This window comes from Ranitomeya imitator, chromosome 1, assembly GCF_032444005.1.
Source record: "Ranitomeya imitator isolate aRanImi1 chromosome 1, aRanImi1.pri, whole genome shotgun sequence".
NCBI lineage: Eukaryota > Metazoa > Chordata > Amphibia > Anura > Dendrobatidae > Ranitomeya > Ranitomeya imitator.
In genome coordinates, this window is record NC_091282.1 from 611,260,895 (window position 1) to 611,275,028 (window position 14,134).

At 46.3% G+C, this 14,134-nt stretch overlaps 1 protein-coding gene across 1 annotated transcript in view; it reads left to right on the forward strand.

The window, feature by feature from the left end:
• Positions 1–314: 314 nt before the first annotated feature.
• Positions 315–14,134, forward strand: part of RUSC1 (RUN and SH3 domain containing 1) — a 126,042-nt gene continuing 112,222 nt past the window's right edge. The window contains exon 1 of the mRNA XM_069769486.1: positions 315–442. The gene's annotated coding sequence lies outside the window, so the exon portion shown is untranslated. The remainder of the gene's footprint in view (positions 443–14,134) is intronic.

Genomic DNA, 14,134 nt, shown 5'->3' on the forward strand with positions numbered 1-14,134 from the left:
TGTCCTGTTCTGCCACTTAGTGATGACACCCCAGGGTGCCATCTTTTGAATATATACTGTATATTAGGAAGCAATGCTTAATGTCTATAAACAGTAGGCAGATTAGGGACATTATTATATCCACACCCAGTATGTATTTAACACATAATGTTAAAAGCTAAGCTTTATAGCTTGTTAGAGTGGGATTTCAGGTGGAGTTCTCCCCTTTTGATTCTTTTGAATACATCCCTCAGAAGATCCCTCTCATGGTCCTAATGCTCTGACAATCTGCTCCTGTACTGCATGCCTCCTTGTGTCAGCAGAGCCCCCTCCTTAGTCCTGGTGCCGCCCTGACTGTGGATGCTGAGGAGTGCAACCTCCTCCTCCATAGATGCTCACACCCCATCACTGGTACTGCAATTCCTAGATGCAGGCAAGCCGCAGACATCCTCCAGGACATCAGGTACCAGGGATGTGGATGGACGAGCTGTATATTGTGGAGGATGTGGATACTGGGGGAGGGGCTGGATATTGTGGATGATGATGTGGATACTGGTGGAGGAACAGGATACTGGTGGAAGGGCTGGATATTATGGAGGATGTGGACACTGGTGAAGGGCTGGATATTATGGAGGATGTGGACACTGGTGAAGGGCTGGATATTATGGAGGATGTGGACACTGGTGAAGGGCTGGATATTATGGAGGATGTGGACACTGGTGAAGGGCTGGATATTATGGAGGATGTGGACACTGGTGAAGGGCTGGATATTATGGAGGATGTGGACACTGGTGAAGGGCTGGATATTATGGAGGATGTGGACACTGGTGGAAGGGCTGGATATTATGGAGGATGTGGACACTGGTGGAAGGGCTGGATATTATGGAGGATGTGGACACTGGTGAAGGGCTGGATATTATGGAGGATGTGGATACTTGTGGAAGGGCTGGATATTATGGAGGATGTGGACACTGGTGAAGGGCTGGATATTATGGAGGATGTGGACACTGGTGGAAGGGCTGGATATTATGGAGGATGTGGACACTGGTGGAAGGGCTGGATATTATGGAGGATGTGGACACTGGTGAAGGGCTGGATATTATGGAGGATGTGGACACTGGTGAAGGGCTGGATATTATGGAGGATGTGGACACTGGTGAAGGGCTGGATATTATGGAGGATGTGGACACTGGTGAAGGGCTGGATATTATGGAGAAGCAGGATACTAGTGGAGGGGCTGGATATTATGGAGGATATGGATACTGGTGGATGGGCTGGATATTATGGAGGATGTGGATACTGATGAAGGGGCTGGATATTGTGGATGATGTAGACACTGGTGGAGGAACTGGATATTATGGAGGAACAGGATACTAGTGGAGGGGCTGGATACCAGTGGAGGAACAGGATACTGGTGGAGGGGCTGGATATTGTGGATGATGTAGACACTGGTGGAGGGGCTGGATATTGTGGATGATGTAGATACTGGTGGAGGAACTGGATATTATGGAGGAACAGGATACTAGTGGAGGGGCTGGATACCAGTGGAGGAACAGGATACTGGTGGAGGGGCTGGATATTGTGGAGGAGCAGGATACTGGTGGAGGGGCTGGATATTGTGGATTACGTGAATACAGGTGGAGGGGCTGGATATTGTGAATGATGTAGATACTGGTGGATGGACTGGATATTGTGAACAATGTGGATACTGATGGAGGGGCTGGATATTGTGGAGGATGTGGATACTGCTGGAGGGGCTGGATATTATGGAGAATGTGGACACTGGTTGAGGGGCTGGATATTGTGGATGATGTTGTGTCATGAGGTTACTTCGACAGTGTAGAGCCAGAAGACTACAGCATCTAATTGCTCCTACTCCGGCGCTGAGAAGAAGCACTTCTCTTTCATTTTAAATGTGTTTATTTCTTCTGGCAGAACAGGGGTTAATCGGCCATGATGGAAATCCCTGTGCTCACAGCTGTGCTTGATTGGTAACTCCTTTCCCCTTTACAATCTGGGTTCTGTTACAAATCCTTGTCAGAGCTAGCATTTGCTGCATGGCTAACGGAGGGAGAGGAGTACATATGAGAAGGAGAGTTGAAGGAGTTATTAGTGACTGCTGTATGGTTTGTATGTGTGGTAATTCTTATCCTCTGTTTTTGTTTATTCCCTACCTTTACACCCCGATGCATTCCTCTGTTTTATGTGAGTGAATATTTTGCATGTCTGGAGTTTTCTGTTAACCTTTGTTTGTGTTGCCTTGTTTGTCGGGTTGGTGTACTATGGTGCACAGTAGCGCCCCTCTTCACTGGGAGGGGGAAGAGAACAGATGGAGGGATGATTCAGGAGATAAGGCAAGGGTGGATGCTCAGGCACCTTCGCCATCTAAAGTATCCCAGGGAGCAGGGCGCCCCCTAGTGTTATGGACAGGGAAGGAGCCCCTGGTCCCGGGTCACCCGACAGCTGTGCCATGACATTTGGCTACTAGTGAAGAGGCTGGATATTGTGGATGATGTGAATACTGGTGTAGGGGCTCACAGTAAAGGTGAAGGGTGTCTTGGCTCTGTATGAGACTCCTAACTCCTTGAGGCAGCCATGTCTCTTGTGATCTGGGTTTATCGCCGTCTTCACCAGAGACATGGGCACTCACCTCTGTGTGCAGGAGGTCCTGGGTCAAGGGAGGTCAGTACTGAGCCTACTGAGGAACTCTTGCAAGTGGGGGTGGCACCTCACTTGGGTAAACTACCTTTTGTCTGGTGTAAGGGGCGAGCAAGTTTCAATTGTAGTAAAAAAGGGCCATTTCATGGGCACATGTCCATACTGATCACATGGTAAACAACTGCCTTTGTGGATAGTACACACTTTTTTCTACCAGCTTTTGGCCACCTGGGTGGGTTTAAGGTGGACCTGTCTACAATTTCTGGACAGTGGGGTGGGGTTTAATTTGATTGATGCTTGGTTCATCCAGGTCCAAGGCCTCATCCCACATACTGTGTCCAGACCCATACTCATAATTGCCATGGACTCCGCCCCCTTGAGACAGGTGCATTTTGCTCAACTCGTCCGAGACTTGCAGCTTCAGTTGGGGGCCATGCAAACTGAGGTGATAGACTGTTAATTGCTAGAGGGTGTGCCTTCGCCTGTGATACTGAGACTTCCTTGGCTCGCTCTGCACAATCCTGTAGTAGATTGGCAGACTCGGGAAGTAGTAAAATGGAGTGGGAATTGTCAAGGACACTGCTTGGGTACCCAGTTTGCTAGGGTGGATACCCAGTCTGTACCTCGTTACCTGTTGGAATTTGGGGATGTGTTATTGGAGCAGGGGTCCCAAGAACGCTCTTCCCATCGTCCTTATGATTGCGTCATTAATCTCGTTCCTGATGCTAAGCTGCCCAGGAGCAGACTCTATAATATCTCTGGTCCAGAGAGACAGACCAAGAAGGACTACATCGTGGAAAGCCTGGTTAAGGGTCATATCAGACCATCCCCCATTGCTGTGGGGTTCCTTTTTGTAAAGAAAAAAGATGCGGGTTACGCTCTTGCCTGGATTTCCTGGAAATCCTCTCTTCTTTTGTACTTGTATGTGTCTTGTATTGCTCATGTTTATTGTACTTATCTTTGTATGCACCTTTTTCACATGTAAAGTGTCATGGAATAAATGGTGCTATAAAAATGAATAATAATAATCATAATTCAGTACGATCAATGTCCGTGATCCTTAATCGCTCTCTCTCATTCCAGACCTCTTTAATCAAACTGTAGGGGCAAAATGGTTCTCTAAGATGGACCTCAGGGGGGCGCATAATCTCATCCCCATTAAAGAGGGGAATGAGTGGAAAACAGCGTTCATTAAGCCCAAGGGACACTAGGAGAATCTGGTGATGCCTTTTGGGTTGAAGAAAGCGCCTGTCGTCTTTCAACATTTTAGAAATGACATCTTTAGTTGCCTGGTAGGCAGATTCATTGTTATCTCTCTGGATGACATATTAACGTATTCACCTGACTTTGTGTCACACAAGATACATGTCAGGCAGGTCTTAGGCATACTCAGAGACCAAAATTTATATGTCAAACCCTTTCCTAGGATATGTGTTGTCTTCCACCAGTTTTCGCATGAATCTGGTGAAAGTCCAGGCGGTATTGGATTGGGATCATCTTGATGATTTGAAGGTATTGCAAAGATTTTTAGGTTTCGCCTACTACTACCGTAAATTCGTAAAGAACTTTTCGGTAGTAGCCAAACCTCAGTTATGACCAGGAAGGGGACGAACTTCTCCAAGTGGTCCAGTCCTGCCAGGGAGGCATTTGTTAAGTTGAAAAGATGTTTTTCTTCTGTGCCAATCCTTATACAGCCTGACGTCTCTTAGCCTTTTATCGTTGAGGTTGGTGCATCTGAGGTGGAAGTGGGGGCTGTATTGTTGCAGGGTGCATTTCCTGGTAAATAGCAACCATGTGCTAATTTTTCTAAAAAACTGTCACCTGCTGAGAAAAATTATGACATTGGTAACAGGAAACTGTTAGCAATCAAATGGGCTTTTGAGGAGTGGCGCTGTCAGGAACATAAGGTATTTGATTGTCTATTATCGGGCACACTGAGCTCTGCTACATCCAACAGCAGAGAACAGACACACGCTGTGGGCCATTTCAACCCCCCTTTTTTTCTCTGCCTGCAGCACAGTGGAATTCAAGCCACTCCTTTTCCCCTCCCCCAGGAATGTCTTTGTTGCCACTCTGAAGCTAAACGTAAAAAGTGTAGAAACCATGAGCTTCTATTGTTCTATTAAAGTGATATATAGGGGCACCGATCCGGGCTAGAGATATAAGAATTATATATTCCCGATGTCCATCGATAAATCTATCACTCACTGAAACCGCTAGCAGTTAACGCAATGAGTGCAAAGAGTGGATTACTTCGTAAGTGGATCATGTAATTACTCTGTGTTTACACTTAAAATAATCTCCATGATGTGGGGCACATTCTGATCATTGTGTCTTTCATATATGAGATTCATACAGCGAGCTAGGCATAAAAATAGTCTTCATAATTCTCAGGAAAGGAGATGTTTCAGCCTCTAAGTGAGGTCACCACAGGGGGAGGGCTTTGGTTTTAGGCTAGGAAATAACTGTGTGAAGCAGGAGTTTTCAGTGTCTTTTGTCTGGGGTCTAGCTGCTATGCAGAGGGGTGCTATGCATCTGGATATATGCTCGCCCTGCCCCCCCGCACACAGCCACCCATGATGATGCAGTGACATAACGACCTGTAAGTGTTTTTTTAAATTGTAATCCCTTTTTTATTTGTAATTGTACATATGATTTGTCTCCTTTATAATATCTTTGTGTACTTTGTAAACACTGCCTACCTTTTTTGTAGTAAAATATCAAAGTAGTAGCTTGTCTCTCCTTGTTCTATAACGAACTGTCATGTCCTCTGAAGTGAATTACACTACTGATTTGGGTTGGCTCCAGACCCGTTAATACTTGAAAATCGGAGCTGGTGGCAGCAGAATTTGTCCTGTACGTTTGGGAGGCTTTGAAGCGATGGCGGCATTGATAATTATTGTTCCCGCCTGAGAGGGAGTAGTTATATCACCCTCGCTGCAGTGTGCCCAATAGCCAGTACATAGCAGGCAGCCATTCTAGCGACTATTTACCCTAGGTGCAATACCCTGACTGACCTGAGGGTAAGGGGGGTGCCAGAGAGCTGCAAGTTCCAAACTGGAACTGGGAGGTGGGATATAGATAAATCCACTTCAGAAGTAACCAGGGGCAACCAAATAACCCCGGTCGTGACAAATTGGTGTGAGTGGTGGGGATGATAAAGGTATCTTCCCCGTGAACCGTGACATACAGTATTGGTGGGATCCCTGACATATACAGTGGGATTCATGACAGGCGCCATTTTTTGGAGAGAGCAGTTCACCCAGTTATGGTAATCACTGATCATAAGAATCTGGTAGATTGGAATCGGCGAAACGTCTAACACCTCGACAAGCAAGATGGGCATTATTCTTTACCACTTTTAACTTTTTTTATCACATATAGGCAGCGGAACAAAAACATTAAGGCGGATGCCTTATCTCATTGCTTTCCTGGGGGGCAGATAAGTGTGAACTGGTACTTATTCTTCAAAAAGAGGTGGTTATGACGGCTATATGCTTCGATCTGGAAAGAGAGGTGATTGATGCTCAGGGGATGCCCCTGCTGACTATCCACTTGGTAAACTGTTTGTTCCCGTTAATCTCCTTTTTAGAGTCCTTAGCAAACATCACGATTCAGTGTTGGCTGGACACCCTGGTAATAAAGCCACTGCTGATCTGCTTATTCAGCGTTTTTGGTGGCCAGGTGCTCATCAGGATGTCTGGTACTATGTAACCGCTTGCAGTGTCTGTGCACGTTCTAATACTTCTCATACTTGCCTGTCGGGGGCTCTCTGTTGTGAATTCTGTTGTCGGGCTCCCTCCTGTGGTCATGAATGGTACTTCAGCTGGTTCTGTCCATGGACTTCCTCTAGTGGGTGTTTCTGAGTTTCACAGGTGACGAGGTTAATTCGTTAGCTGCTGCTCTATTTAACTCCACTTAGGTCTTTGCTCCATGCCACCTGTCAATGTTCCAGTATTGGTCTAGTTCACTCCTGGATCGTTCTTGTGACCTGTCTTCCCATCAGAAGCTAAGTTCCAGCTTGTATTTCTTTGGTTTGCTATTTTTCTGTCCAGCTTGCTATTTAATTTGTTGTCTTGCTTGCTGGAAGCTCTGGGACTGTTATGCTGTGCTATCAGGCAACACAGTGTGCAGTAATCAGCGCACATACAGTGATATGGCAATAACCCAAAAACAATACCTGAACCTATCCTCACACAACTAAAAGCAGCAGTGGATTGCGCCTAACACTACCTATGCAACTCGGCACTGCCTGAGGAGCTGACTAGCCTGAAGATAGAAATACAAGCCTGACTTGCCTCAGAGAAATACCCCAAAGGAATAGGCAGCCCCCCACATATAATGACTGTTAGCAAGATGAAAAGACAAAACGTAGGAATGAAATAGATTCAGCAAAGTGAGGCCCGATATTCTAGACAGAGCGAGGATAGCAAAGAGAACTATGCAGTCTACAAAAAACCCTAAAGCAAAACCCCGCAAAGGGAGGCAAAAAGACCCACCGTGCCGAACTAACGGCACGGCGGTGCACCCTTTGCGTCTCAGAGCTTCCAGCAAAAGAGAATAGCACAGCTGGACAGAAAAAACGGAAACAAAAACAAAGTAACACTTATCTAGCAGAGCAGCAGGTCACAGGAAAGATGCAGTAGCTCAGATCCAACACTGGAACATTGACAAGGAGCAAGGAAGACAGACTCAGGTGGAGTTAAATAGCAAGGCAGCCAACGAGCTCACCAAAACACCTGAGGGAGGAAGCCCAGAGGCTGCAATACCACTTGTGACCACAGGAGTGAATTCAGCCACAGAATTCACAACAGTACCCCCCCCTTGAGGAGGGGACACCGAACCCTCACCAGAACCCCCAGGCCGACCAGGATGAGCCACATGAAAGGCACGAACAAGATCTGGGGCATGGACATCAGAGGCAAAAACCCAAGAATTATCCTCCAGAGCATAACCCTTCCATTTGACCAGATACTGGAGTTTCCGTCTAGAGACACGAGAATCCAAAATTTTCTCCACAATATACTCCAATTCCCCCTCCACCAAAACAGGGGCAGGAGGCTCCACAGATGGAACCATAGGTGCCACGTATCTTCTCAACAACGACCTATGGAATACATTATGTATGGAAAAGGAGTCTGGGAGGGTCAGACGAAAAGACACCGGATTGAGAATCTCAGAAATCCTATACGGACCAATAAAACGAGGTTTAAATTTAGGAGAGGAAACCTTCATAGGAATATGACGAGAAGATAACCAAACCAGATCCCCAACACGAAGTCGGAGACCCACACGGCGTCTACGATTAGCGAAAAGCTGAGCCTTCTCCTGGGACAAGGTCAAATTGTCCACTACCTGAGTCCAGATCTGCTGCAACCTGTCCACCACAGAATCCACACCAGGACAGTCCGAAGACTCAACCTGTCCTGAAGAGAAACGAGGATGGAACCCAGAATTGCAGAAAAATGGAGAGACCAAGGTAGCCGAGCTGGCCCGATTATTAAGGGCGAACTCAGCCAACGGCAAAAATGACACCCAATCATCCTGGTCAGCAGAAACAAAACATCTCAGATATGTTTCCAAGGTCTGATTGGTTCGTTCGGTCTGGCCATTAGTCTGAGGATGGAAGGCCGAGGAAAAAGATAGGTCAATGCCCATCCTACCACAAAAGGCTCGCCAGAACCTCGAGACAAACTGGGAACCTCTGTCAGAAACAATATTCTCAGGAATGCCATGCAAACGAACCACATGCTGGAAGAACAAAGGCACCAAATCAGAGGAGGAAGGCAATTTAACCAAGGGCACCAGATGGACCATTTTAGAAAAGCGATCACAGACCACCCAAATGACCGACATCTTTTGAGAAACGGGAAGGTCAGAAACGAAATCCATCGAAATATGTGTCCAAGGCCTCTTCGGGACCGGCAAGGGCAAAAGCAACCCACTGGCACGTGAACAGCAGGGCTTAGCCCTAGCACAAATCCCACAGGACTGCACAAAAGCACGCACATCCCGTGACAGAGATGGCCACCAGAAGGATCTAGCCACTAACTCTCTGGTACCAAAGATTCCTGGATGACCAGCCAGCACCGAACAATGAAGTTCAGAGATAACTTTACTAGTCCACCTATCAGGGACGAACAGTTTCTCGGCCGGACAACGATCAGGTTTATTAGCCTGAAATTTCTGCAACACTCTCCGCAAATCAGGAGAGATGGCAGACACAATGACTCCTTCCTTGAGGATACTCGCCGGCTCAGATAACCCCGGAGAGTCGGGCACAAAACTCCTAGACAGAGCATCCGCCTTCACATTTTTAGAGCCCGGAAGGTACGAAATCACAAAATCAAAACGAGCAAAAAATAACGACCAACGGGCCTGTCTAGGATTCAAGCGCTTGGCAGACTCGAGATAAGTAAGATTCTTATGATCAGTCAATACCACCACGCGATGCTTAGCTCCCTCAAGCCAATGACGCCACTCCTCGAATGCCCACTTCATGGCCAGCAACTCTCGGTTGCCCACATCATAATTACGCTCAGCAGCAGAAAATTTCCTGGAAAAGAAAGCAAATGGTTTCAACACTGAGCAACCAGAACCTCTCTGTGACAAAACCGCCCCTGCTCCAATCTCAGAAGCATCAACCTCGACCTGGAACGGAAGAGAAACATCTGGTTGACACAACACAGGGGCACAGCAAAAACGACGCTTCAACTCCTGAAAAGCTTCCACGGCAGCAGAAGACCAACTAACCAAATCAGCACCCTTCTTGGTCAAATCGGTCAATGGTCTGGCAATGCTAGAAAAATTACAGATGAAGCGACGATAAAAATTAGCAAAGCCCAGGAATTTCTGCAGACTTTTCAGAGATGTCGGCTGAGTCCAATCCTGGATGGCCTGGACCTTAACCGGATCCATCTCGATAGTAGAAGGGGAAAAGATGAACCCCAAAAATGAAACTTTCTGCACACCGAAGAGACACTTTGATCCCTTCACGAACAAGGAATTAGCACGCAGTACCTGGAAAACCATTCTGACTTGCTTCACATGAGACTCCCAATCATCAGAGAAGATCAAAATGTCATCCAAGTAAACAATCAGAAATTTATCCAGATACTCACGGAAAATGTCATGCATAAAAGACTGAAAAACAGATGGAGCATTGGCAAGTCCGAACGGCATCACCAGATACTCAAAATGACCCTCGGGCGTATTAAATGCCGTTTTCCATTCATCTCCCTGCCTGATTCTCACCAGATTATACGCACCACGAAGATCAATCTTAGTAAACCAACTAGCCCCCTTAATCCGAGCAAACAAGTCAGATATCAATGGCAAGGGATACTGAAACTTAACAGTGATCTTATTAAGAAGGCGGTAATCAATACACGGTCTTAGCGAACCATCCTTTTTGGCTACAAAAAAGAACCCTGCTCCCAATGGTGATGACGATGGGCGAATATGTCCCTTCTCCAGGGATTCTTTCACATAACTGCGCATAGCGGTGTGTTCAGGCACAGACAAATTAAATAATCGACCTTTAGGGAACTTACTACCAGGAATCAAATTGATAGCACAATCACAATTCCTATGCGGAGGTAGAGCATCGGACTTGGGCTCTTCAAATACATCCTGAAAGTCAGACAAGAACTCTGGGACCTCAGAAGGGGTGGATGACGAAATCGACAAAAATGGAACATCACCATGTACCCCCTGACAACCCCAGCTGGATACCGACATAGAGTTCCAATCTAATACTGGATTATGGGTTTGTAGCCATGGCAACCCCAACACGACCACATCATGCAGATTATGCAGTACCAGAAAGCGAATAACTTCCTGATGTGCAGGAGCCATGCACATGGTCAGCTGGGCCCAGTACTGAGGCTTATTCTTGGCCAAAGGTGTAGCATCAATTCCTCTCAACGGAATAGGACACCGCAAAGGCTCCAAGAAAAATCCACAACGTTTAGCATAATCCAAATCCATCAGATTCAGGGCAGCGCCTGAATCCACAAACGCCATGACAGAATACGATGACAAAGAGCATATCAAGGTAATGGACAGAAGGAATTTGGACTGTACAGTACCAATGACGGCAGAGCTATCGAACCGCCTAGTGCGCTTAGGACAATTAGAAATAGCATGAGTGGAATCACCACAGTAGAAACACAGCCTGTTCAGACGTCTGTGTTCTTGCCGTTCAACTTTAGTCATAGTCCTGTCGCACTGCATAGGCTCAGGTTTACTCTCAGACAATACCGCCAGATGGTGCACAGATTTACGCTCGCGCAAGCGACGACCGATCTGAATGGCCAAGGACATAGACTCATTCAAACCAGCAGGCATAGGAAATCCCACCATGACATCCTTAAGAGCTTCAGAGAGACCCTTTCTGAACCAAGCCGCCAATGCAGATTCATTCCACAGAGTGAGTACTGACCACTTCCTAAATTTCTGACAATATACTTCTACATCATCCTGACCCTGGCATAAAGCCAGCAAATTTTTCTCAGCCTGATCCACTGAATTAGGCTTATCGTAAAGCAATCCAAGCGCCTGGAAAAACGCATCAACATTACTCAATGCAGGGTCTCCTGGCGCAAGAGAAAACGCCCAGTCCTGTGGGTCGCCGCGCAAAAAAGAAATAATAATCAAAACCTGTTGAATAGGATTACCAGAAGAATGAGGTTTCAAGGCCAGAAATAGCTTACAATTATTTTTGAAGCTCAGGAACTTAGTTCTGTCACCAAAAAACAAATCAGGAATAGGAATTCTTGGTTCTAGCATAGATTTCTGATCAATTGTATCTTGAATCTTTTGTACATTTATAACGAGATTATCCATTGAGGAGCACAGAGCCTGAATATCCATGTCCACAGCTGTGTCCTGAAGCACTCTAATGTCTAGGGCAAAAAAAAAAAAAAAAACAACTGAAGACAGAGCTGAGGGAAAAAAAAAAAATGATGTCAGGACTTCTTTTTTCCCTCTATTGAGAATCATTGGTATGGCTCCTTGTACTGTTATGCTGTGCTATCAGGCAACACAGTGTGCAGTAATCAGCGCACATACAGTGATATGGCAATAACCCAAAAACAATAGAACAAGCTCTGAGACGTGGAATCTCTGCAGACTGCAATACCTGAACCTATCCTCACACAACTAAAAGCAGCAGTGGATTGCGCCTAACACTACCTATGCAACTCGGCACTGCCTGAGGAGCTGACTAGCCTGAAGATAGAAATACAAGCCTGACTTGCCTCAGAGAAATACCCCAAAGGAATAGGCAGCCCCCCACATATAATGACTGTTAGCAAGATGAAAAGACAAAACGTAGGAATGAAATAGATTCAGCAAAGTGAGGCCCGATATTCTAGACAGAGCGAGGATAGCAAAGAGAACTATGCAGTCTACAAAAAACCCTAAAGCAAAACCACGCAAAGGGAGGCAAAAAGACCCACCGTGCCGAACTAACGGCACGGCGGTGCACCCTTTGCGTCTCAGAGCTTCCAGCAAAAGAGAATAGCACAGCTGGACAGAAAAAACGGAAACAAAAACAAAGTAACACTTATCTAGCAGAGCAGCAGGCCACAGGAAAGATGCAGTAGCTCAGATCCAACACTGGAACATTGACAAGGAGCAAGGAAGACAGACTCAGGTGGAGTTAAATAGCAAGGCAGCCAACGAGCTCACCAAAACACCTGAGGGAGGAAGCCCAGAGGCTGCAATACCACTTGTGACCACAGGAGTGAACTCAGCCACAGAATTCACAACAGGGACGCAGAGGGAGCGCCTCCGCACTGTGAGTTGGTGCAGAGGGTCTTTTTGCGCCCTCTGCGTGGTCTTTTTGTAGGTTTTTGTGCTGACCGCAAAGTAACCTTTCCTATCCTCGGTCTGTTCAGTAAGTCGGGCCTCACTTTGCTAAATCTATTTCATCTCTGTGTTTGTATTTTCATCTTTACTCACCGTCATTATATGTGGGGGGCTGCCTTTTCTTTTGGGGAATTTCTCTGAGGCAAGGTAGGCTTTATTTTTCTATCTTCAGGGCTAGCTAGTTTCTTAGGCTGTGCCGAGTTGCATAGGGAGCGTTAGGCGCAATCCACGGCTATTTCTAGTGTGTTTGATAGGTTTAGGGATTGCGGTCAGCAGAGTTCCCACGTCCCAGAGCTCGTCCTTATTATCAGTAACTATCAGGTCATTCCGTGTGCTCTTAACCACCAGGTCCATTATTGTCCTGACCACCAGGTCATAACAGCTCTCCAACCATTTGATATTCCCAGTAGACCTTGGACTCACGTGTTGGTCAATTTTATCAAGGATCTTCCCGTGTCATAAGGGAATATTGTAATAGTGGTGGTTGGTAGATAGATTCAGTAAAATGTCTCATTTCATCGTTTTTCCAGCTTTACCAAACGCCAAATCCTTGGCGCAAGTTTTCATCAGGGAAGTAATTAGATTGCATGGGATCCCGACCGATATTGTTTCGGATCAGAGGGTGCAGTTTATCTCCAAGTTTTGGAGAGCATTTTGCACTCATCTGGGGATTCGTTATCTAGAGACGTAACTCAGGTGTTTCTTTCCTGAAAACCAGCAGGACTTGGTTACCTATTTACCGTTAGTGGAATTCGCTGTAAATAATCGTTGTCAGGAATCAACTGCTAAGTCCCCGTTTTTCAGGGCATATGGGTTTCATCCTCAGTTTAGTTCATTTAATAGTAATCGCCCTTCTGGATTACAGGAAGAACGGTTTTCATCTTCTATTAGTACCATATGGCAGGGGGTTACGAATAATTTGAGGAAGATGAGATCCAAATATAAGAGCGTGGCTGATCGGAGACGTTTGGTGGGTCCGGGCCTGTGTGTTGGTGACTTGGTGTGGTTGTCCTCTAGGAACACTAAGCTGAAGGTTCTGTCTTGAAAACTGGGTCCCAGGTTTATAAGCCCTTATAAGATCGAAGCCAACGTCCATCACGTAGCATTTCACCTTGCTTTACCGCCTACCTTTAGGATCCACAATGTATTCTATCGATCTCTCCTCAAAAAATACCTTGCATTATTATTATTATTATTTATTTATAGAGCTCCATTAATTCCATGGTGCTGTACATGAGAAAAGGGGTTACATACAGGGTTATAGATATCGTTAACAGTAAACAAATTTACAATGACAGACTGGTACAGAGGGGAGAGGACTCTGTCCTTGCGGACTTACATTCTTCGGGATAATGGGGAAGAGACAGGAGGTCGGGATGCTGCAGCACTGGTGGAGGTGAGGCAGCAGCTCTGGTGGTGGTGAGGCAGCAGCTTGGGTGGATGGTGAGGTGGAAGCTCGGGTGGTTGGTGAGGTGGCAGCAGCTCGGGTGGTTGGTGAGGCAGCAGCTCGGGTGGTTGGTGAGGCGGCAGAATGGTTGTTGCAGGCTGTAGGCTTTCCTGAAGAGATGGGTTTTCAGGTTCCGTCTAAAGTATCCGAGGGTGGTGGATAAACGGAGGTGTTGAG